The sequence below is a fragment of the Rhincodon typus genome, chromosome 29 (assembly GCF_021869965.1).
Source record: "Rhincodon typus isolate 14 chromosome 29, sRhiTyp1.1, whole genome shotgun sequence".
NCBI classification, from domain to species: Eukaryota; Metazoa; Chordata; class Chondrichthyes; order Orectolobiformes; family Rhincodontidae; genus Rhincodon; species Rhincodon typus.
Window position 1 is genome coordinate 33,009,985 of NC_063360.1, and position 24,635 is coordinate 33,034,619.

General features: G+C 41.9%; 1 long non-coding RNA gene across 3 annotated transcripts in view; it reads left to right on the plus strand.

Annotated features, from left to right (window-relative positions):
* Nucleotides 1-11,096: 11,096 nt before the first annotated feature.
* LOC125486458 overlaps nt 11,097-24,635 on the plus strand; it is a 267,656-nt gene continuing 254,117 nt past the window's right edge. For all 3 annotated transcript variants that reach the window (XR_007265118.1, XR_007265117.1, XR_007265119.1), the window contains exon 1: nt 11,097-11,272. This is a non-coding gene — a long non-coding RNA (uncharacterized LOC125486458). The remainder of the gene's footprint in view (nt 11,273-24,635) is intronic.

A 24,635-nucleotide genomic window follows, 5' to 3' on the forward strand; every position in this document is an offset into this window, starting at 1 on the left:
TCAGTAACCAGAATATTTTTAGGTGACCAGAATTGAATGATCTAAATGCGCTGCCAGTCAGAAACAGCTTCAATAGTGATATTCAACAGGGAATTGTTCATATATTTGAAAAGGGTAAACTATTTCAAGGCCTTGTGAAAAGAACAAGGGAGTGGGACTAATTAAACAAGGACCAGCACACATGTAACGGGTTGAATGACCTCCTTCTGACTTGAAAGGTTCTTTGGAGACAATTTTTGTCAAATTGTTTAGGTTCTAAAGATCCATAAATGCAATCAAGTTGGGGTCATGAGTGTAGAAGAATAAAAGGATCAGCGTGGAAATAAACACATTACTAAAGTAGCATTACATCAGCTAATGCCTCAGACACCTCCATTACTTCCCCTTGTATGTCCTGCCACACAGCTAGACCAGACCAACCTTCTCTATACTGTCTCTTTCTTAAAAATGAAGACCAAAATTGGTAACCAAGACCCTTTATAATTGGAGCAAAATTTCTGCACTGTTGTTTGCAATAAAAGTCACCATACTATTTGCTTCCTAATTGCTTGCTGTACCTGTATCCTATGTTCCGTGTACAGTACAAGCTCACCCAAGTCTCTTTGAAATTGACATTTACAAGTTTCATGCCTTTAAGAAACATTCTGCTTTTCTATTCTCTTGACCAAAATAAACAACTTCACACATCCCCCTTATTACACTCGTTCTTCCATTTGTTGCCCACTCAGAATATTTCTTTACAGCCTTCCTACGTGCATGACCCAGCTTACATTTCCACATACCTTAGTATCATCAGCAAACTTACATATTTTGTTATACTGAGTTCTGAACAAGTCATACTGAACTCCAAACGTTAACTTTGTTTCTCCCTCCACAAATGATGCCAGGCCTGCTGAGTTTCTCCAACATTTTTGTATTTTTTTTCCTAATTCTAGATACATCACTCTCTGCCTCTTCACCTAAGTGATTAAACTTTGCAGCCACTCTTCCTTCTTCTTATGCAGTTCCTCAAGACGGAGAATGACCTGTTCCAACTCCGGAAGTTATGGGTCCTTAGGTAAGTAAATAATTCAATGACAAATCTGCACACTTTGCCACAGGTGGCCCAAATGTTATTTGAAGTGGCAGGTGGGCTGGGTGATCATACCTTTGCATACCCCTTCCATGCATCCATTTTGGCCTCTGCCTGGGCCTATTAGAAATGCTCAGGATTGTTAGCACTGTGGGTACCTTCTTCTACAGTTTGGGCATGAGATCCTCAAGTGTTGGTGGAGATGTTGCATCTCTTCAAGGAGGCTTTGAGGACGCCCTTGAATCGTTTTTTCTCTTCCTGATCACTGCTTGCCATGACAAAACACACAGCTGATAGTTGTTTTTGGAAGAGTTGGTGGCAGGCATGCAGACAATGTGGCCTGCCCAACCCAGCTGATTGACCAGTCCTTTGGTGCTGCATTGTTGGTTTGCGAAAGGACACTGATATTGGAGCCCTTGTCCTGCCATCGGATTTGTAGAATTTTGCAGAAACAGCACTGGTGATATTTCTTTAGGGATTTGAGATCCTTCTAGCATTCCACTAGTCTCTGCTTACCAACTTGAAAACCCTCCACTAATACCCACCCTTTGCTTCCTGTCTGTTAATTAGACCCCAATTCAAACTAATATATTAATGCCATTTCCATGAACCCTTTCTTTGCCTATTCATCTTTGAGTGGTATATTACTGAATGCCTTGAGTAAATGTAAGTGTATTACCCAGCTGCCTGGACAATGATATAGACCAATTGGGCCATAAGGTCAGTTTCTAGGCTTTAAGCACTTCATGATTATATGTGTACTACACAGATGAGATCTAAGCAGTGATGATTTACCATAACGTACTTCCTGATCATATGAAAAGCAGGACATTCAGATTTGTGAGTTGAAGTTACACCTTCAGCATTGTCTAAATGGCCATTTTTGAGCTTGGACAGCAACTGTCAGCTCTTTTTAAATCGATATGTGGAGTTTGAATGTCACTGTCAAGATCATCATTTATTATCCATTTCTAATTGTCCTTGAGAAGATGTGATGATCCACCTTCTTTAATACAATTGAGAGTAGAAAATCAACCAAATTGTCATAAGCCTGGAGTCACAAATAGGTCAAGTACATTTCCTTCCCTAAAGGGCATTACCGAACCCAAATGTCCTTTATCTCTATCTTGTGTTGTGGTTGGTTGGCTCGCCAAGCTGGTTTGTTGTTCCGCAGACGTTTCATTGCCCTGCTGGGTAACATCATCCGTGCAGCCTCCGATGAAGCGCCGTTGTGTTTTCCTGCCTGGTTTTTAAACTCTGGAGTCCGTTGAACTGGATTGCCTCACTTCTGGTTTTCCTTCGTAGTGGAGTGTATATGGGGTCGAGTTCTATGTGTTTGTTGATAGCTTTCTTTGGTGGTGTTGTCCCAGTTGAATTGGTGGATAAGAGAACCACCAATTCGACCGGGACAACACTAAGATCCTGGGACAATCAAAGCAGAGACAGGCACGGGAATTCCTAGAAGCCTAGTACTCCACGAAGAAAGCCATCAACAAACACATAGAACTCGATCCCATATACACTCCACTACGAAGGAAAACCGGAAGTGAGGCAATCCAGCTCAACGGACTCCAGATTTTAAAAACCAGGCAGGAAAACACAACGGCGCTCCATCGGAGACTGCACTGATGATGCTACACAGCAGGGTAATGAAATGTTTGCGGAACAACAAACCAGGTCAGCGAGCCAACCAACCACAACACCCACAGCCCGAGCTATAAATCCTCTCCAAAACCTTAGAGTCTATCTTGTGGTTTCATGGTCACTATTACTGACATTAATGCTTTAATTTCAGCTTTACTGTATTTTTCCGAATATAACGCACACTCAAATACAATGCACACACAGGTGTTCATGATAAAAGATTCAAACTTACCTTATCACCACGTATAATATGTTCCTAGATATTGGCAAAAGTAACCACTTTGATAAATAAGTGGTCAGCAAACCTGACTAAGCTAAGGGTTCCATTCTCACCCTAGTTTGCTGAGCGGCCACCTCCTGAACTTCTGCAAAATATGCCAACAGTCATGTGCACCAAATAAATGGGCAGTCTTTATCAATCAACTGAGCATAGATGTGACATGCAGACAAGCTTGTTTGACTAGCTTGAGATATTAAAGTATGTATGCTTGGAACTTAGTTTATAAATGCCAAAAATGAATAAAAACATTCCACGAGATAGCAAGAACTGAAGATGTTGGAGTCACAGATAACAAAGTGTGGAGCTACAGGAACATAGCAGGCCAGGCAGCATCAGAGGAACAGGAAAGCTGACGTTTCGGGTCGGGACCCTTCTTCCTGAAAACAGAAGGCGTCCTTTACAGGTCTGGGAGGGGAAGGTTCTGAAATGAGGTATGGTTGATTGTAGTGCCAGAAGATGTCAGCACATTACTGAGAGCATGTGCTTGAGGATCCATAGAGAAAGCCGTTTTTGGAGGCTCTGGATGTTGTTTATGTAGAGGTCATCGCAGTCAAGGCCAAATTGGGATGGACTGAATGTAGATTTGAGTCCATTGGGGATGATCCGGTTTCGTAGGCAGGTACTGAGAAAGGAGATGTGGTTGTAGTACCTGATTTGTTTGAGTATGTGGTCAACGAGTTTCAGGGCCGAAGAGATTACCAGAGGGTTGCAGTGGGAGAGAGATCCATTGAGGTCTTTCCGGAGGGAGGAGGACAACTTCTTCAAGGTGGGCATCCTTGGAAGAAGCTTTGCAGTGGGGTTATTACTCACTGAGATAGCAAGAACTGCAGATGCTGGAGTCAGAGATAACAAAGTGTGGAGCTGAGGTAACACAGTAAGCCAGGCAGCATCAGAGGAACAGGAAAGCTGATGTTTTGGGCAGGACCTTAATAAAAACATTCCATTCTTGTTTTTGCTTCAGAAACAAGTTAAATAGAAATTCCATTGAAAAGGAGCATTGACAGTAAGTGTATATTATTATTCATAAAGCATCTGCAAAGAATTTTCACGACCATTCCTCCAATGGGTCAAATGGCAAAGGTAATTTGTCACTGAACCAAATGGATCAGATGGTTACAGATTTGATTCTGAATTTGCTCAAGGGGCTAACTGCACACTCCTAACTTTTTTTTATATAAAACCTCCACAAAATCACCAATGTTTCAAACTCCTATTCTTATATTCCTATATATTCCTATTTCAGTTGTGTTAATATTTTGGGTAGCTCGACTGGCCCCAAAGATTTTGCAGTACGAAAAGGAGGAACACTGAAATAGGGTTCCATCTCAAATGACTGTCCTGCGTCAATGAATGTGTGTGAGTGTGAGAGTGTGTGTGTGAGTGTGAGAGTGTGAGTATGTGAGTGTGTGAGTGAGAGAGAGTGTGTGAATGTGTATCATTTTAGGCTGCAAAATAAGCCATTTCAATTTGATGCCATGCATCCTTACTTCCAGATTTTTTTTGGGAAAATGTATTTTATATGTGGAAAATTATAGCAACTAACTGAATTTAAATTCCCCAGCTGCACTGGTGGGGGTTGAATTTATGTCTCTAGAATATTAATCTTGTATTATAATCACTATGTTACCTTACACCTAATCAATATGAGAAGGCGGGGGAGGAGCAATACAGCTGAATTGAATCCAGACTTTTGATTAATATTCATGTACATACTGTTCTCACACTCACACACACAGATTTCAGGACAGTAAATTGAGCAGTAACCCTGTTTTATTTCCCCACCTCCACTACAGAGGTACTGAGGCCAATTGAAATATCCAAAATACTAGCACAGCTGGGATAGGAACATGAGATGCAATTAGCCCCTTAAACAAATTCAGTACAAACTAGGAATAAAATCTGGAGCCATCTGGTCTATTTGGTTCAGTTTTATATTGTCTTTACCATCTGATACATTGGAGGAGCAGTCAAGGAATTTTCTCATACAGTCCCATTAAACATTTCACAGTCTTTGTATTCTGTGTCATGATGTACCAATCAACCACTAATGTGATCTATGGGAATAGTTGTTTAAAAGAAATTTTATAGGTTATTAACTTTGAAAGCATTATGCTGTGGCTAGCTGATTTGTAACCTTTATGAACTAAGGACAGATTGGGACTGTGTGTGGTCTGAAAGTAAGGAACGCAATTGTTATATTAATAATTTCTGTCAGTGTTTTGCCAAAAGTAGCACATGATTTAATATAACTCACTGCCTTCAATATATTTATCACAGTCAATGTAACTCGATATGTAGAGGATACTATCATTAAAAGTGGGAATATTTTTATAAAAATATTTCTCCTACAATCAAACATCTCCTACCCCACCATCCCATTATTCTGACTGCATTCCCCATCTTGCTTCATCCCATTGTATGTAGCCATGCCCACTGATTTGTGGGTCCCACGTTCTGGAATTCACATCCCAAATTCCTCTCCATTACCGCATCTCTATCATCCTGCAAAGTTTGCATAACAACCCATGTATTTCGAACAAGGCTTTGGTCACACATCCTATTGCTTTGGTTCTTTAGCCATTAGCGCCTGATTGCCTCTCAGTAAGGCATTTTTTGGGACACCTCCATATGAGTGATGCCATGTTAATATAAATTGATTGTTACTTGTTTTTCCTCTTTGGTCAAGAGAGAAGACAGATAATTACTCCCAGTGTGTCCAGATCTGAAAAGAACAGCCATGTGTTGAGTGGTTCTTTGGCAATAATCTCACCAACATGGATCTCCTCAGTGAAATGTAATGTTCTGTGAAAACTTATCTTGTGATATTTCTATTTTTGAGAGAGTTATTACCCTGAGTTACATCTGATTGAACAGCTGACATCTAATAACACCCAGTCTATAGTCTTCCCCCAATCTCCCCTCCTTTTCTACTGTAAGTGGAAACCATACTTTCTAGGACTCTCATCGGGTTCCTCTGTTCACTGCATTCTCTCATCACCTTTAAAAGCTGCCTCAAAAACTGTTCTGAGGAAGTGTCACCAGACCCGAAATGTTAACTCTGTTTTTTCCTTCACAGATGCTGCCAGATCTGCTGAGCTTTTCCAGCAACTTCTGTTTTGCTGCCTCAAAAAATGTGCTTTCAGCCACCATTCCTAATTCTCTTACCCCTTGGTAGATCTGACACTTGACTGTACAGCAGCTTGGGATATCTTGCAAGATTAAAGGTGCTAAATAAATGTAAGTTGTTGTTATGAGTAGAATGCCACGTGAAGATCTTGTATGGACTTGGCTAAAAATACTGAGCGATCAAGACACCATAGCACCGTGTCAACCAGCCTTAAAATCTTTTAACAGACGGAAATTCCTGAAATAACATTTTCCTGTGACAGTGATGACAAGAAGGACTTGGCACTTAGGAGTGATTTGTAGAGTCACAGAGCCATACAACATGGAAATAGATCCTTCAGCCAACCAAGTTTCCCAAACTAAACTAGTCCCATTTACCTGTGTTTAGCCCATATCCCACTAAACTTTTCCCATTCATGTACCTATCCAAATGTCTTTTAAATGTTGCAACTGTAACTGAATCTACCACTTCCTCTGGCAATTCATTGCACAAAAGAACCACCCTCTATGTGAAAAAGTTGCCCCTCAGGCCCCTTTTAAATCTTTCTCCTCTCACCTTAAAAATATGCCCTCTCGAGTCAAAGAGTCATAGGCTTGTACAGCATGGAAACAGACCCTTCAGTCCAACTCGTCCATGCCGACCAGATATCCTAAATTAATCTAGTCCCATTTGCCAGCATTTGGCCCATATCCCGCTAAACCCTCCCTATTCATATACCAATTCAGATGCCTTTTAAATGTTGTCATTGTACCAGCCTCTACCACTTCCTCTGGCAGCTCATTCCATATATTCACCACCCTCTGCGTGACAAAGTTGCCCCTTAGGGCCCTTTTAAATCTTTCCCCTCATCTTAAACCTACGCCCTATAGTTTTGGGCTCCCCCACCCCGGGTAAAGACCTTGTCTATTTACCCTAACCCCTTATGATTTTATAAATCTTTACAAGGTCACTCCTTAGCCTCCGACACTCCAGGGAAAATAGCCTCAGCCTATTCAGACTCTCCCTGTAGCTCAAATCCTCTGGCCCTGGCAATATCCTTCTAAATCTTTCCTGAACCCTTTCAAGTTTCACAACATCTTTCCTGTAGCAGGGAGTCCAGAATTGCATGCATTATTCCAAAAGTGGCCTAAACAATGTCCTGACAGCCGCAACATGACCTCCCAACTCCTATACTCAATGCACTGAACAATAAAGGCAAGCATACCAAACGCGTTCTTCACGATCCTATCTACCTGCAACTCTACTTTGAAGGAACAATGAACCTGCACTCCAAGGTCTCTTTGTTCAACAACACTCCCAGAATCTTCCCATTGGAATATATTTAAACTGCAGCACTTCACATTTATCTAAATTAAACTCCATCTGCCACTTCTTGGCCCATTGGCCCATCTGATCAAGATCCCGTTCTTCTCGGAGGTAATCTTCTTTGCAGTCCACTACACCTCCGATTTTGGTGTCATCTGCAAACTTACTAATGATACCTCTTATGTTCACATCCAAATCATTCATATAAATGACAAAAAGCAGTGGACCCAGCACTGATCCTTGTGGCACACCGCTGGTCACAGGCCTTCAATCTGAAGTTTTGAGCTCCCCTACACTAAGGAAAAGGCCTTGGCTATTCACTTTATCTATGCCTCTCATGATTTTATAAACCTCTATAAAGTCAGTCCTCAACCTCCTGCGTTCCAGTGAAAAAAGTCTAAGCCTATCGAGTCTCTCCCTTTAACTCAAAACCTCCAATCTTGGTAAAATCCTTAGAAGTCTTTTCTGCACCCTCTCTAATTTAATAACATCCTTCCTATAGGAGGGCAACTAGTACCACGCACAGTCCTCCAAAAGAGGTCTCACCAACGTCCTGTATAACTGCAACATTACATCCCAACTCCTATACTTGTAAATATAATAATTCTATACAATACCCAGCTCTTGATATATTTCATTCACTTCTTTTTCCCTTTGACTAAGTTTGTGCTTAGGACTTCACCTGTCCGAATCTCTACATATAAGGGTTATGGTAAATGATCTTTGGTAATGGTCCTTTTAATCACATTGGGGTATCTAACTACATTTATATTGCTATAGAAACATAAGTTATTGTTGTTGGTACACCCTGCACTAAAATAGTGCAAAAAGGAATTTGGTGCGAGGGTGTAAATGTTCATAAAAGAACACTACCACTCACAATCAGTAAACTTTCTGTCTAGCTTTAGATGTCTCCATTTGTTTATCTGGAAATGATGCTAAATTGTAGATCCACTGTGAGGTATTGCTCCACAGATTTGTTCCCTGAAAAACTGCTCAAATTTAATTCTCGAAATCAATGTTATCCTGATCTCTCAAGATATTGGTGCCTCATAGGATACTTAATTGACACATATTGTGATAAAAGAGGAACTTGCATTTATATTACATTTCGCATCTCCTGTCTCAGAAACAGAGCAAACTCTGCAGCACAGCTGCAATTTGGCATGCCATCACAACACCTCAATACACAAATGATTAAAACTAACATATGGAATTGTTTTTATTCGCTCATAGGACATGGACATCGCTGTCTAGCCAGCAGTTATTTCCCACCCCTAGTTACCCTTCAAAAGGTGGTGGTGAGCTGCTTCCTTGAACACTGCAGACTGTGTGCTGTAGGTAAACCCACAATACCCTTACGGAGTGAATTCCAGGAATTTTATCCAGCAACCATGAAGGAATAATGATATATTTCAAGCTCAGAAGGTTGAGTTGGAATGGCATAGCGGTTCAGCACTGCTGCCTCACAGCACCAGGCAGCCAGGTTTGATTCCACTCTTGTGTGGAGCTTGCACATTCTCCCCGTGTCTGCGTGGGTTTCCTTCCACAATCCAAAGATGTGCAAATTAGGTGGACTGACCATGCTAAATTGCTCAAAGTGGTTTGGGATATGCAGGCTAGTTGGATTGGCCAAGGTAAATGCAAGGTTACACATATAGTTGAGGGGGGTGGTCTAGGTGGGATCCTGTTTGGAATGTTGGTGTAGACTTGATGGGTTGAATGGCCTGCTTCCACACTGTAGGAATTCTATGTGAGCGGCTTGGAGGGGAATTTGCAGTGGTTGTGCTCCCATGTGTCTGCTGCCCTTGACCTTTGAAGTGGACATGGAAAGTATTGTCATTGGTGAATATCTGCAGTACATCTTGTAGATTGTACACACTGCTGCTACTCAGTGACAGTGATGGAACGAATGCTTGTGGATATGATGCCAATAAATCAAGCTGCTTTGTCCTGGGTGATGTTAAGCTTCTTGAGTGTTGTTGGAGCTGCACTCACGCAGACAAGTAGGGGATACTCTATCACGCTTCTGACTTGAGCCAAGCAAATGGTGGACAGGGTTTGGGGATTCAGGAGGTGAGATAGTCGCTGCAGTATTCCTAGCTTCTGACCTTATTTTGTAGCCACTGTATTTACATGGTGAGACCAGCTGAGTTTCTGTTAAATGGTAACCCCAAGGATGTGGATAGTGGGGGAGTCAGTGATGGTAACACCATTGAGTGTCACAAAGTTAGATTGTCTTTTATTGGATATGGTCATTGCCTGGCATTTGTGTGGTATGAATATTATATGCCATTTGTCAGCCCAAGCCTGGATATTGTCCAGATCTTGTTGCATTTGAACATGGACTGCTTTAGTAACTGCAGAGTCGCAACTGGTGCTGAACATTGCACAAACATTAGCTAACTTCCCCACTTCTGACCTTATGATGGTCATTGATCAAGCTGCTGAAGATGGTGGAGCCTAGTACACCTCCTAGAGGATCTCCTGCAGAAATATCCTGACTCTGAGGTGAGTGACCTCCAACAACTGCCACCATCTTCCTAAAACCCAGGTATGACTCCAAACAGTGGTGAATTTACCTTGATTTCCATGAATTCCACTTTTGCTAGGCTTCTTTGATTCCACACTTGGTCAGATGTGGCCTTGATATAAAGAGCTGTCACTTCACCTCACAATTATGCTTGTTTAATGAGCTGATGGAAGCACAATGGACTGAATAGCCTCAGTCTGTACTATTACAATCCCATGATTTTGTCATCACTCACAAGGGAGAATCTTGTCTTGCTGTTCCAAACTTGGTTGCATGGCATTGGGAATCTCCTCATGCCAATCTCACATGATTCTCACAACTGTTGACAGGTTATGAATACTGCAGTGAGTATCTCGCTACCTGACTCCCTAAAGCCTGTCCACCGTCTAGAAAGCACAAATCAGCACTATGAAAGCATATTCAGTGCAGCTCCAACAATACTCAAGAAGCTTGACACCATCGAGGACTAAACAGCCCACTTGACTGGCACTACATTCACAGAAATCATCCACTCCCTCTGCCATGGATGCTCAGTAGCAGTAGTGTATAATGTCTACAAGATGCACTGCAGAAATTCACCAAAGCTCCTTAGACAGCACCTTCCAAATCCAACATGACTTCCATCTAGAAACACTGGGGCAGCAGATACAACCGGAACACCACGAGCTGCAAGTTCCCCTCCAAACTACTCACCATCCTGACTTGGAAATATATCAGAGATAGTAGGAACTGCAGATGCTGGAGAATCCGAGACAACAAGGTGCAGGGCTGGATGAACACAGCAGGCCAAGCAAGATATATCACCATTTCTTGCCTGTGGCTAGGTCAGAATTCTGGAATTCCCTTCAATAAGGCATTGTGGGTCTAGACAAGCCACATTGCCTACAGTGCTTCAAGAGTGAATAAAAAATACTTTTTTGTCAACGCCCACGCTATTCAGGGGCTGGGAAAACGCCAGTATTAAGGCAGTTATTTAAGTCCCGCCTCACCCTTAATTTTGATTCGTCTGTTCCCATACCCGGGCAACAGCACGATTAGCATTCCAATTGGTTAATGCTGTGTCAATCAAGGTTGTGCGGGTTGAAGCCGTCCAGGATCCGTTAGCCGTGACGTCAGGCACTCCGGCTCAGCCGAACCTGCTGGCGCCACCGAAAAATCCCGCCTCCTACCTCACCGATCATTGGCCAGAGGTCGAGCAGCATTGCGGTTTCGATTGGCGTTTCTGTGCGTCCATCAGGGCGGGAAGGCGTTGGAAGATTGGTTGGTTCTGGCAGTTGGTTGGGTCTCGTGCGGGCCTTTAAAACCCAAGGGGTAAGTGTGCGCGGGGTAAGTGGCAGTTGGTGAGGATTGGGGGGGGCAAAGGGAAGGGTTGCTGTTATTGGGCCTTGACACGCGAATAGGGACAGAGTCGGGGTTTCAGTGACAGAAGGAGGAAAGGAGGGGATGACAAAGAAGGACTATTGACCGAGACGTAGAGGGGAGGGGGTGTGGCATGAAGGATACCTTGGGGCTTAGTTATTTTCAACTACATTATTCCCTTCTTGAAGAAAAGTGTGAAATGGTAGGGTGGGGCATGGAAAGGGGGTGGGGGTGGGTGAAGAAAAGGCGCCATTTACAGATGGGGGGCGGGGGGTGCTGTGAGGGACCTATCATGGCTGCTGGGGTCGCCGCAACTTCGTGTTTTCTGTCATAGCCGATGCTTTTTTTAAAAAAAAATCCAACTCTAGTGCGTTTGTGTGAAGGCAGAGACGAGTTGAGCTAGTAAAGAAGCCATGGGGCTGTCTTTTTTCTTTAAAAAAAAAATCTTATTGGTATATTCATCCAGGGTGCAGCGTTATTTAATTTGCAGTGGGCACTGTACTTTTTTTTCGTGTCATTGCACTTCATATGGGTTGTGGTTTTATTTGTATCGAGGTGCTTGCCATAGAGGGAATCACATACAACATTGCCGCATTAATGTGTCTTTGTTACATTACTAGGGGACTTAATGATTAGAATGTGCTTATCATGAAGTGTTCTAACAAGATTGAACAGTTTCTGGATTTGGTTTTTTAAATAATGGATTATATAGTGCGTTGGAAACGACTGCAAGCTATTATTACTGCTGACAGGAGTAGAAGCAAACTCGATGTTCATTAAAGTAACCTATGTTAAGTTATGAGTTGTAAATCTAAATTCTGTCATTATATCAGAGAATATTGTTGCTTGTCTGTGTGACTTAGTTCTGGATCACACTTGATCGTTCTTGTCTGAAGCTTGTTTGGAAAAATAAATCACTGTAGTTTCATATAGTGTGCTTCAATGGCCAACAATGTTTTCAAGGCTCCTAGGTATGACTTATTCACTTTGCACACAAGGTAAAGTCTGCTGTGGGCTCTCAGTCCTGTGTAAGGAGTTCCCTATGTCATCTGTAGCAGACTTATTTTCTGATCTTTTTGAGAATGATGGAATGGAAGAGAATAATGAACTTTCCACTGAGCTAGAAAAACTAAGCAATGAAATGAATGCTTTTTGTTAAAACTGTAGAGGTGCCTAAATGGCCATCTAGATGACTAACTACTGACATTTATGCTGCATCTCTAATGTGGTAATATGTTTGAAAGTGCATAAAAGCCTTCCCAGTGTAGCTCTAAAATAGGTTTGATTCTTGATTTTGTAATGAATTAGTTGTTCTTACTATCATAGTTGGGTACAATAATTGTCATCTGTAACCTTAGGCTGGGAGTGGAAGAAGCAGTCCTTTTTTGATTGTTTTTTTGCGACCTTTTTCTGATGCTGGGAAGTGCACGTTTATGTCCGGTGAATGAGTTGGAATAGCTTGTCAACAAATGAAGAGAAATAGTTTGGACTAAAACTAAAGTTTAGGGGAATTGAGGGTTATGGGAGAAAAGACATGAAAGTGGATATAAGAGGGTGACTCAATGAGTAGCACTGCTGCCTCACAGTGCCAGGGAACTGGGTTTGAGTCTACCCTTGGATAAATGTGCAAACCCCACACATGCGTGTCTGCATGTGTTTCCACCCACAGTCCAAAGATGTGCAGGTTAGATGGATTGGCCATGCTAAATTACCCATAGTGTCCAGGAATATGCAGACTAGTTAGATTAGCCACAGGGATAGGGTGGGTGTGGATGGGATACTCCTTTGGAGGGTCGGTGTGGACTCAATGTGCTGAATGCCCTGTTCCCACATTGTAGGGATTCTACAGCTGTGATCCTATTGCATGGTGGATCAGGCTCAAGGGCTGAATGGCCTACTTCTGTTCCTATTTCTTATGATATTATGAGCTATTGGAGTTGCTGCCTTCAGAACTGAGGAGGTAGACACATCAAGTGTCTATAACTCTAATCTAATCTTGAATTATTATTGGAACCACAGGAGGTCCATGTAGCAGTTTACTAGATGATACATGAACTAATCTTTATGGGTGACACGGTGGCTCAGTGGTTAGCACTGCTGCCTCACAGCACCAGGGACCTGGGTTCAATTCCACCCTTGGGCAACTGTCTGTGTGGAGTTTGCATGTTCTCCCTGTGTCTGCGTGGGTTTCCTCTGGGTGCTCCAGTTTCCTCCCACTGTTCAAAGATGTCCAGGTTCGGTGGATTAGCCATGTTAAATTGCCTGTAGTGTTCAGGGATATGTAGGTGGGTCTGGGTGGGATGTCTGAGGTCTGGCGTGGACTTGTTGGGTCGAAGGACCTGTTTCCACACTGTAGGGATTCTATGAAGTCTAATTTTCATCTTGTAGTTTGCACTCTACATGTTCTGTATATTCTTAAACTGTTTTCCTTTTGTACTGGTTAATCTCTGTATTTGTTGTAGGGCTGCTGCTATTGTCTTTGATATTCTAGCCAGGCGTTGTCCATTTTATCAAAAAACTTTCAAAGTTTTATGTAGAGTAATTAAGTGAGACATGTATCACTTCTTAAATTTAAGTGACATTAATCTGCTTTTAAACTTTACTTATTAGTGAACTCATTCTGCCCTGAACACCTGCATTAATCATGGCATTGTTATTTATAAGTAAAATGATAAGAACAGCATTATTTCAAAGAACAAAACAGTGAAATTATGACAATTGTGTTTTAATTGCATAATTTTCACTTTACTGAATATGTCAAAATATAAATTAACAGATTTTCAATATAATAAATGTTCAATTATTGCTGATGGTTGCAAGCTGTGCAGATCTTACCTATTTTGTTTATTAAATAATTGGCAACTTTTTTTTGTTTTAATAAAACACTTGTGTGCAGCTTTCCAGATTACCTGGTTGGTGAAGACTGGTAATTCAACACAGAGGTAGTGAAATCCCCACTGGAAAGACAGCCAATTTTTATTTTTACTTTCCCAAAAAAAAAGTTTAATTTTTTTTTCTCGATGTTTTAGCCATCTTCAAGTAAGAGTCCCTGCTACTTAGTGAGTTCTTAAGTAACTTTGCTATTGTTCCCTGGACAACCGCTGAAGATCCTAACTGGCACCCTGAACTAGTAACTGCTTTCTAACTGTCCTTTAATTTCTTCATTTCCATCTCTTTGCACTAACCCTATATAATTCTTCTGTAACCTTTCCTGTGCCCTGAAATACTTGTGAACAATTGTAGGAAATAAAATAGCAATTTTGTGAAAATTGAATGAAAAAACGTTTCATAAATTGAATTGTGAAAACTTGACAATAAGAAATACTAGTTTTGAATTAATATTGGAGTGAATTGTAAAATTGGAATGATTCATCCATTACTATATTCTTAATAGTGCTACTGTTAGTGTACAGTAGTGATATTGTGTATTTACATATAAAAAAGTAATTTTTTATCATCAACTTAATTGTAAATTTGTTGCAGATTTGCTGATCATGTAGTCTAGTCACTCAAGACTTGTGCTGAAGTTTCAAATGCTTTACTGAGCACTGTAAAATCTAGGATATAATAGACCACATCTCTTTAAAAAACTTTGGTCAAGTTTTAAAGAGTATGCTAAGGAGAAAAGTGCAGCAGACTTGCATAGATGTGTAACTAGGGCATTCCAGAGCTTTAGACCACAGATATTTGAAAATTGAGACTGGAAGGAATTAGAGATAAAAGGAAGAGAAGATCATAAAGGGGTTTGAAACCAATGATGAGAATTTTAAATCGGGATGTTGCTGGATCAAGAGTTAGTGGAGGTCAGTAAGCGGGGGTGATGTGCGAGAAAGACTTGGTGCAATCTTGGATATGGGCATCAGAATTTTGGATGAGTTCAAGTCTGTAAAGTAGAAGACAGGAGACTAGCAGGGTAGCCTTAGTATGGTCTAGGTTAGAAGTAATGAAAGGTATTGGTACAAGCTTCAGCAACAGGCAAACCTAAGTAGCAATTGAGCCTGTCAGGGTTATGGAGGTAGAAGTAATGGTTGTTAGCCTTTTCTACATACTTTACGCTTTCTATATCTTAGTGTCATAGTTTAATACCAACCTAGTACTCAAGATTATCTTCACTAGTTTTAGAAATGCTCTGGTTAAATTTTCAAGATAACCAAGTAACTTTTCTATTAATGGTTTGTAGCTTCTGAAATGATACAATAGGATCTCTGCAGTCTTCAGCAGCTATAGCACATCAAAATGTCAGATTTTGTGTAAATTAATCTTTCTTGTAGATTTGTATTGTAAACAAACCTTGACCTATAGTAGAACCCATTTAAAATCCAATTATTTATTTAACCATGGTAAATCAATGGCCCTAACATGGTGTTCATTACATGGCATAAACCTCTTGTTAATCAGCTTGTCCATTTCTTCTGCATTGGTGTGGGTAAAGCGTTCTCCTTTTCTGGAACTAATTACCTCCACTTGTTGTGTCCTTTTTTTTTCAATGATATCCCCAAAAATAGTGACTGAAAGTTGCTGTAGTTCTGAATCATTGTGACTTTGAAAAGTAAGTAGAAACAGAATGCAGGAAATGCTCAGTAGTCTGGCAATGTCTGAAGAGAGATGCAGGGTTAATGTTTGAGGTGCTGATCATTTTTTTAGAACTGCACAGATGATTGGTCACAAATGTGAAGCGTTCACTTTTTTCTCTTGGAAGCTGCCAGAGCTGTTTGTACCTTTTTCTATATTTTGCTTTTATTTTCAACTTTTTCTAGCATCTGCAGAGTTAGAAAATTTTGTCCAAAAATAATTTCTTTGTCATAGAAAATAGCTGAATAAATTCACTGTTTTCTGTTTAGGAGCTTGGCTCCATTCTCAGCCTTGTGGACAATTGAACTTAAATTCAGTTTAATTCAGATCATTGAGACTGTTGTACCTAAAGTTTCCTTCAAAAACGCTTGTGATTTTTAGCGTTAAAGATACTTTAGCCAAAATAAACCTAACTAAACAAAAAAAAAGTTTTAGCACTTAAGCATTTTTCTAAATGTATTGGCAGCCATTCAGTACAGTGACTAAGTGACTTTTCTTATAAAGCTAGATGGTATACCAACATTCACGCTGGGTACAAAACAGCCTTATCCTCTTCTGAACTAATGCCGATCTGCATGTTTTATCAATAGGAGTTGCAACTTCTGTCCCTATTCTGCAATGCCAGAAGTGCAGTGCTTCTACTTCTGACTTAAACAAAGCAACAAAATGTTATACATTTTGTTTTTGTGCATTTGAAATAGGCAGCATAACATGCTGTTTATTGTCTTTAGTATGTGTTCAGTATCAATCCAAGTCTCATAATTTGAATGAAAAGCACTTGCATTGGCTTCTGGGTGAGAATTCCAGACATAGGTTATTTTACTTCCCTGAAAATAAAGCAAAAACTGCCAGAAAGGTCTGGATCAAGGTCATGCCATTCTCTGTAGCTTCTGTATAAATTAGGGATAAATGCATAATGGAGCAACCAGTCATAAAGACTGCAAACCTTTCAGGGCAGTAAGTGGGGCTGCAGACTATTTGATGTTTTTGTTCTGTCTTATCAGTGACTTGGCTCAGAGCTTCTGACCTTGCTGTGGCGTGAAACTGTATTTAACCTGTCTAGAAACTCCAAGCTGGCAACTGGAATAAATTCCTGTGACTATTTCTTGAGTCTCTTTCTGTAGGCCTTTTACGTAAATGTATAGGGTGATTATGTAGGAATTGGTAGCAGGAATAGGCCATTACTGCAGCCAGTCTTCTGAACTAGCATTTGAAACTTGATCTATTGCTTCTGTACTGGGCTGATGCATGCAACAGCAATTGACTTGCTATTTTATAGTTCATGTGTAATGAAACTTTTAATCTAGTTTTTCATTCCTGAGTTTCTTCTAAGTTTCTAGTTTGCAGGAGCTGTTTTTGAAGGTAAAGACTTAGTGAAATTCAACACTGAACACAAGCATACGCATAGATTTTAAAGATTACAAAATTGAGTAATGACAAGTGCAAGTTCTAATTCATTTGCTGTCAGGATTCTGAATCTTCTGTACAGTCTACATAAAACCACATTGCAGTGACAGTTTAAAATAAATTGAAACTGCAGTGATGGAAATTTGCTACTAAAAATCTACAGAGCTGAGTGCTGACAGTAATTAAAAATCACAGAACCAGAAGATATAATGGAAAGAAATACATTCTGTTTGAAACCCTCCTTTTGATAAATAAGCCTTTCATCTGTCCATCACTGTCTCCTTGCTGGCTAAGTTATGGAATTCCTTAAACTTTTCAACATTTTTTTTAAAAGATGGTTGTTAAAACCTACCTGTTTGACCAGCTTGTGGCCTTTTTTTTGTTTGTGTTGCTGTCAATGCCAGCAATTAATTGCACCACCTTAATTAAAATAGTGAGCTGCTGCCTTGAATTGCTACAGTCCACGTAGCGAAGCTGCTCCCACAGTGCTGTTGAATTGTGACGGTGAAGGTATAGCAATATATTTCCAAGATAGTGTAGTGTGTAACCTAGAGCTAATGTTCTTAAGCATGTGTACCCCCTGTCCTTTTGAGATGATAGAAGCAGGAAATGCTGCCTAAGTAAGCTTGGTAATCTGCTTTAGTGTATCTTTGGAGTGCACTGAAGCCAGTTTGATAAAGTGAATGTTTAAGGTAGTGTCTGGAATTATTATGAAAGATATGTGATTTATATATGTTAAAATCATTTTGAGAGTTCAGATTTTAAAATAACATATATTGGTTTCATTTTTGCCAAGGGTGGGGCAAAAAATGTAGATTATAAGTCTTTATAGCAGTGTTTGGGGGAGATCTGACCTTGGTCAAAAGCAATATAGTCTCTTTGCTAAAAAGGAGTTTTTTCCAGAGTAGTTAAGAGAGTAAGTTACCTCAAGTTTTTAGTTTGTGCAACTTACAGACCAAAAAGCTGAGAAAGTCTAAGCTGTTTTGAGTAGTCAAATAAGAGTACTCCACAGTTCATTGGAGAGAAACTGAGAAGAACCCATTCAGCCTAGCTTAAATGATTCCTTTATATCAAACATTATCTGGATTTGAATCACTCAGCAGTGTTGGGGAATTTGACTGTATTTAAGATTTTCTTTTTCTAAACTCTTCTATAGACAGTGGGGTTTGTTTTTTGTCTCTATAATAAACTTCTGCTGTTAGAGACTCCAGTCTCATGTGACTGTTTCAGTGAATGAGCACCATGTGAACTAAAACTTTAAAAACTATCAGGCCAAGTTTTGTTTTCGAATCTTACTTGTCCAGTAGTACCATCGGTTAGGACCTTTTTTAATGGAGTGCCAGTCAAACAGAAATATAGGAACAGGGTTAGGCCATTCAGCTCCTCGAGCCTATTCTACTATTCACTGAGATCATGGCTGAACTGTGACATAACTCCGGATACCCCTCTTTGGTCCATATCCCTGAATTTTTTTTTTTGTTCAGCAAAGGTCTTATCTCTCAGATTTAAAATTAACAACTAATCGTGCATCCACTACTGTTGTTGAAGAGTTCCAAACCTCCCCCACCCTTCATAGTGCTTCTAAACATCTCTCGAGTGAAAGACTAAATAAAAACCAAAAGAACTGCGGATGCTGTAAATCAGGAACAAAAACTAAGTTGCTGGAAAAACTCAGCAGGTTTGGCAGCATCTGTGAAGGAGAAAACAGTAAACGTTTCGGGTCCGGTGACCCTTCCTCAGAACTGATAGTGGCTGGGAAAATGTTAGTTTATATGCAGAAAATAGGGAGGTGGGTGGGATTGGGAGTAAACGATAGGATAGAGCCCAAGGAGAGAGAAAAACAGTTGGACAGACAAAGGAGTTGCTAACGATCAGGCTGGGAGGATGAGTAGTTGTTAATGGGGACTGTTCGTGACTAACAACAGGGGGTGTGTAGTGGCAGGCTATGTGGTAACAGGGCCTGGTGTGTGGGGTGGGGGCCTGGGACATGGGAGAGTTTAGGCCCTAAAATTATTGAACTCAATATTGAGTCCGGTGGGCTGTAGGCTCCCCAAGTGGAAAATGAGGTGTTGTTCCTCCAGCTTGCATTGGGCTTCACTGGAACACTGTAGCAAGCTGGAGACAGATGTTGGCCAGGGAACAGGGTGGTGCACTGAAGTGGCAGGGAACAGGTAGTTCAGGGTCTTTTTTGCGAGCAGAATGTAGATGTTCTGCGCAGCGGTTGCCAAGTCTACGCTTCATTTCCCCAATGTAGAGGAGACCACATTGTGAGCAGTGAATGCAGTAGACTAGATTCTCAGAAGTGCAGGTGAAGTGTTGCTTCACCTGGAAGGTATGTTTGGGCCCTTGGATAGTGGGGAGGGAGGAGGTAAATGGGCAGGTGTTGCACCTTCGCTGGTTACAGGGGAAGGTGCCGTATGGCTGAGGGCAGGTGTTGAGGGTGAAGGAAGTGTGGACCAGGGTGTCCCGGAGGGAACGGTCCCTGTGGAAGGCGGACAAGGGAGGGGAAGGCAATATGTGTCTGGAGGTGGTGGAAATGGCGTCTGATGATTTTCTGCCGGTGGGATGGTAGGTGAGGATAAGGGGAACCCAATTGCTGTTGCGGGAGGGAAGAGAAGGGGTGAGGGCAGAAGTGCGGGAGATGGGTCGGACCCGATTTGAGGGCCCTGTCGACAACGGAGCTGGGGAGTCCTCGGTTGAGGAAGAATGTGGGCATTTCGGAGGCTCCCTTCAAGGAACAACACCTTATTTTCCGCTTGGGGACCCTACAGCCCTCCGGACTCCATATAGAGTTCAATAATTTTAGGGCCTAAACTCTCCCATGTCCCAGCACCCCCCCACCCCACACACCAGGCCCTGTTACCACATAGCTTGCCACTACATACCCCCTGTTGTTAGTCACTAACAGTCCCCATTAACAACTAATCGTTAGCAACTCCTGTGTGTGTCCAACTGTCTTTCTCTCCCTTTGGGCTCTTATCCTATCGTTTACTCCCTACCCCACCCACCTCCCTATTTTCTGCATATAAACTAATGTTTTCCCAGCCACTATCAGTTCTGAGGAAGGGTCACCGGACCTGAAACGTTAACTCTGTTTTCTCCTTCACAGATGCTGCCTGACCTGCTGAGCTTTTCCAGCAACATTGTTTTTATTATCTCTCTTGAGTGGTTTGGCTGTAATTCTCAGACTATGCCATCTAGTTCTGGAGTCCCAAAGGGATAGAAATAATTTATCTTCATCTTTACCCTTTATTTTCCTGTTAATATCTTGAAGACTTTGATCAGATCGATGGTGTGGGATTCACTGTTAATGGTGTCAAAAGTCAAGCCAGCTAGTAAAGTTCCTTTTTTTTTTGGAACTGGTCATTGTTTGACACACACCACTTGCTGCTTATCAGCCCAAGGCTGAATGTTGTGCCTGCAACAGTCTTCTAATGTACTTTGGTGTTAAATTTAAAGTGTTAATGCTTCCATGAAATTTTACTGCAAACTCCCTCCAGTGCTTTTTTAAATTTTGCATTATAGTGACACGGCTAAGGTAAAAAGTTTGCTGTGAGGGGTCAAGGTAAAGAACAGAAGGAAAAAATGAAGTCCTGGTGAGAGATTACTTTGCAAGACTAGATGGTACAAATATGTACCGTAACATTTTAAGTGATCCTTTGACCAGGATGACTTCATTCCGTTCCAGCAGTGACTAAACTGTCCAGTGCTGCATTTTGATACACTGCTACAAGTGGTGCAGTTGTTGTTTGAAGAGTTGGATGGGTCGATGCAAGGGACATTGCACTGGCTTTCACCTGGGCCAATTGGAGACGTTTCTTCTCCACTTTGGCTGTTCCGGGGCAAGAAATTTCCATGAGCTGGTGGGCGTATGCCGCTTTGGAGGAGGATTGATGAATGTCCTTGAAGTGTTGTCTCTGCCCTCCTAGCCACCATTTGTCATGACTGAGCTTGAAGGAGAAAGGTTACTTGGTAAATCTTGTTGGATGGCCTTTTCAATCTTGGGCTGGGTTTATGCTTAGTTTGTTTTATTAATTTGTAGGATGTGGGCATCACTGGCTAGGGCAACATTTATTCCCCATTCTTTCTGGCATTGAGAAAATGTCGAGCTGCTACCTTGAATCACTGCAGTCCATTTAGCCTCTGACCTCTTGCAGCCACAGTATTTGCATTGCTAGTTCAGTTTCTAGTTATGGCAACCCGCAGGATGCTATTAGTGGAGAATCAGTGAGATTAATGCCTTTGAATGTCCAAGGATATGGTTAGATTCTGTCTTGCTGGGGATGGACATTGCCTTGCATTTGTGATGTAAATGTCACTTAGCCACTTGTCGGTCCAGATTTGTTGCAGTTGCATTTGGGCTGCTTCAGTATCTAAGGAGTTGATGCATCATTCTGACCTTATGATAGAAGGTCATTAACAAAGCAGCTGAAGGTGGTTGCACGGAGAACACTGCCCTGAAGAATCCCTGCAGAAATGTTCTGGAATTGAGATGACTGACCTCGAACATACATCTTGCTTTGTATCCGGTATGACTCCAGTCAGTGGAGAGTTCTCCCCTCAATCCCACTGATGTCAGTCTTTCTAGGGTTCCATGATACCACAATTCTTCAAATGTGGCCTTGATGTTAAGGGAAGTCAATTGCTCTAGTCACTTCTGGAATTCAACTCCTTTTTGTCCATATCTGAATGAAGACAATATTGAGGCCAAGAGTAAGCGTCCCTGGTCGAACCTGAACGGAGTGTCGGTGAGCAGGTTATTTCTAAGCAAGTGTTTGTTGCTTGATTGCACTGTTAGTGACACCTTCCATAACTTTTCCTGGTGGTGGTGGCATGTAGTATGCTGTGGATGTAGTCAAGGGCACCTGTTACCAGAACTGAATCTCTGTGGAGCTTCTTTAAGAATTTCTTCTAATGCCTGTTGAATGCTACTCTCCTTATCTCTGAGTAGGTCCTTGTGTGCTTGGGCTGTTGATGGTGTTGATTGATCATGCAAGTATTCTTCAGCACATTATGGCTGTTTGCAAGTTGGATTTCTGGCATTTTATCTGCCCACCATCTGGTCTTTTGGATCACTGGTTTTGTATTTGACATCTGCCATTATTTTTCTGTCAACCTGTTTTTCTTTCCTATTGATTTTTGGTGCCTTGTGATTGTAATTTAGTAGCTCTTGCATCTTTTGGTCATTCTTGTCAACCCAGTCTTGATATTTCCTGGTAGAGAAACCTAGAGTCTCTTTACAAGCTCTGTGTACAATGCATTTAAAGACACATCAGGAACAGTGGACCTTCTGTGGTTCCTATTCATTGCTTCACAGCCAACTCAGTGCTGCTCACTGACCTGTGAAGCTTGGCCTTCAGAGGCCTTCTGTCTGGTGACATTAAATTTCCTGCGGCTAGTGGAGATAGACTGAAATAAGCGATTTCAGGATTTCATCCTGAGATAGTCAACTTGTTGTTTAATGGCAAAACCAACTCTATAAGAGTTTTTCGATAACTAACAGTGTGGAGCTGGAGGAACACAGCAGGCCAGGCAGCATCAGAGGAGCAGGAAAGCTGATGTTTCGCATCGGGACCCTTCTTCAGAAATGGGGAAGGGGAAGGGGACTCTGAAATAAATAAAGAGGGGGTTGCTGTGATAGTAGGTAGTGGAGCGGATAGGTGGGAGAGAAGACACCCGTCAAGGAGACGGGAATGAAGCTAGTAAAAGCAAGTGTAGTTAGGTAGTGGTGGGGATTGGTCAGTGAGGTGGGAGAGAAGACAATAGGTGAGTGAGGTGGGGATGAGGGGGTGTGCTGGTCTTTGGATGGAGTTGTGGGCGGGGGGGAGGGAGAGATTTTGAAGCTAGTAAAGTCCTCATTGAGACTATTGGATTGTAGGCTCTCAAGGCCGAATATGAGGTGCTGTTCCTCCAGTTTCCGGGTGGCATTTTGGCGTTTCTCGGGGGGGGTAGGAGATGGGAGGGGGGAGGGAGGAGGGGGTCCTTGAAATATGAGGACATCTAGGATGTTCAAGAGTGGAACACTTCCTCTTGGGAGCAGATGCAGAGGGATTGGGAGTAGGGGATCGCATTTTTTGCAGGAAGGTGGGTGAGAGGTGTAGTCTAGGTAGCTGTGGGAGTCAGTGGGATTGAAATCGATAACAGTTTTGAGGTGGTCACCAGAGATGGAGACAGAGGTCCAGGAAGGAGAGAACGGTATCAGAGATAGTCCAGGTGAACTTGAGGTTGGGGTGGAAGGTGTTAATAAAGTTGATGAACTGTTAGGGCTCCTCGTGGGAGCACCTCACTCTGCCTTGGAAGCCCACAACCCAATGTTCTCAACGTGGACTTTACTACCTACAAAATCTCCCTATCCCAAGACCAGCCCCACCCCCATCCCCGCCTCATTGACCTGTCCATCTTCTCTCCCACCTATCTGCTCCACTATCTACCTGCTATCACAGCCCCCCTTCCCCTCCCCCATTTCTGGAGATGGGTCCCGACCTGAAACATCAGCTTTCCTGCTCCTCTGCTGCCTGGCCTGCTGTGTTATCTCAGACTCCAGCATCGGCAGTTCTTACTATCTCTCTATAGATTTCTTGTTGAATTTGCCCTTCCAGAAGGTGTGTTTGCTACTTTGTTCTTTTGAGCTGACCTGCCTGCTGTGCCTCACTTGAGGCAGTCAGTGTCATAGTGTCGGACTTCTCTAGCTGTAATAGCAATTCCAATCTGTTGCTGGAATTGCCCATGAGTATCCTACTGTTCTGGATCTCAAAACCCATTCTGAGGGGGTGAAACCTTTCTATGTGTGGGTTCTTTGTGTTGGGGGCTGTTCCGTAATGAATAGGGCAACAGTCCTTGTGGTGCAAGGTCTTTGCCCATGTCAGGGATAACCAAGATGATGGTGACCAAGTTTTGCTGTACGGGCAGGCACTAATGTATATGTATTGTCTGAAGCTGATCTCCTTCAGTTGCTGCTTTAATTGACAATTCCAATCTCCTCATTGCTTCTGGCTCTGAAGTTGCTCTTCCCTCCCCTGCTATTTTAACTGGCTCCAACTCTCCTTGCTGTTGCTTTAGTTTCTATGTTTTTACCACAAAACTGATTCCGTAAGTTATACAATTAAATTTGATTATCTGCTGTTGAAGAAAATGAAACTCTTAACTTCTCTGTATTGTGATGAGTTGGCTTGCCCTTCCCCGACTTTGTCCTTCTTTCTATCATCCAATTCAAATGTTTCACTTGGCCAGATTGCTCTTAGTTTTAGTCATTTGGACTATCCTGGAATTGTTGAAAGGGTTTGGTTTAAGACCAGTGGACATGATATACCAATAAATCGCCTTGTAGAAAATAAAG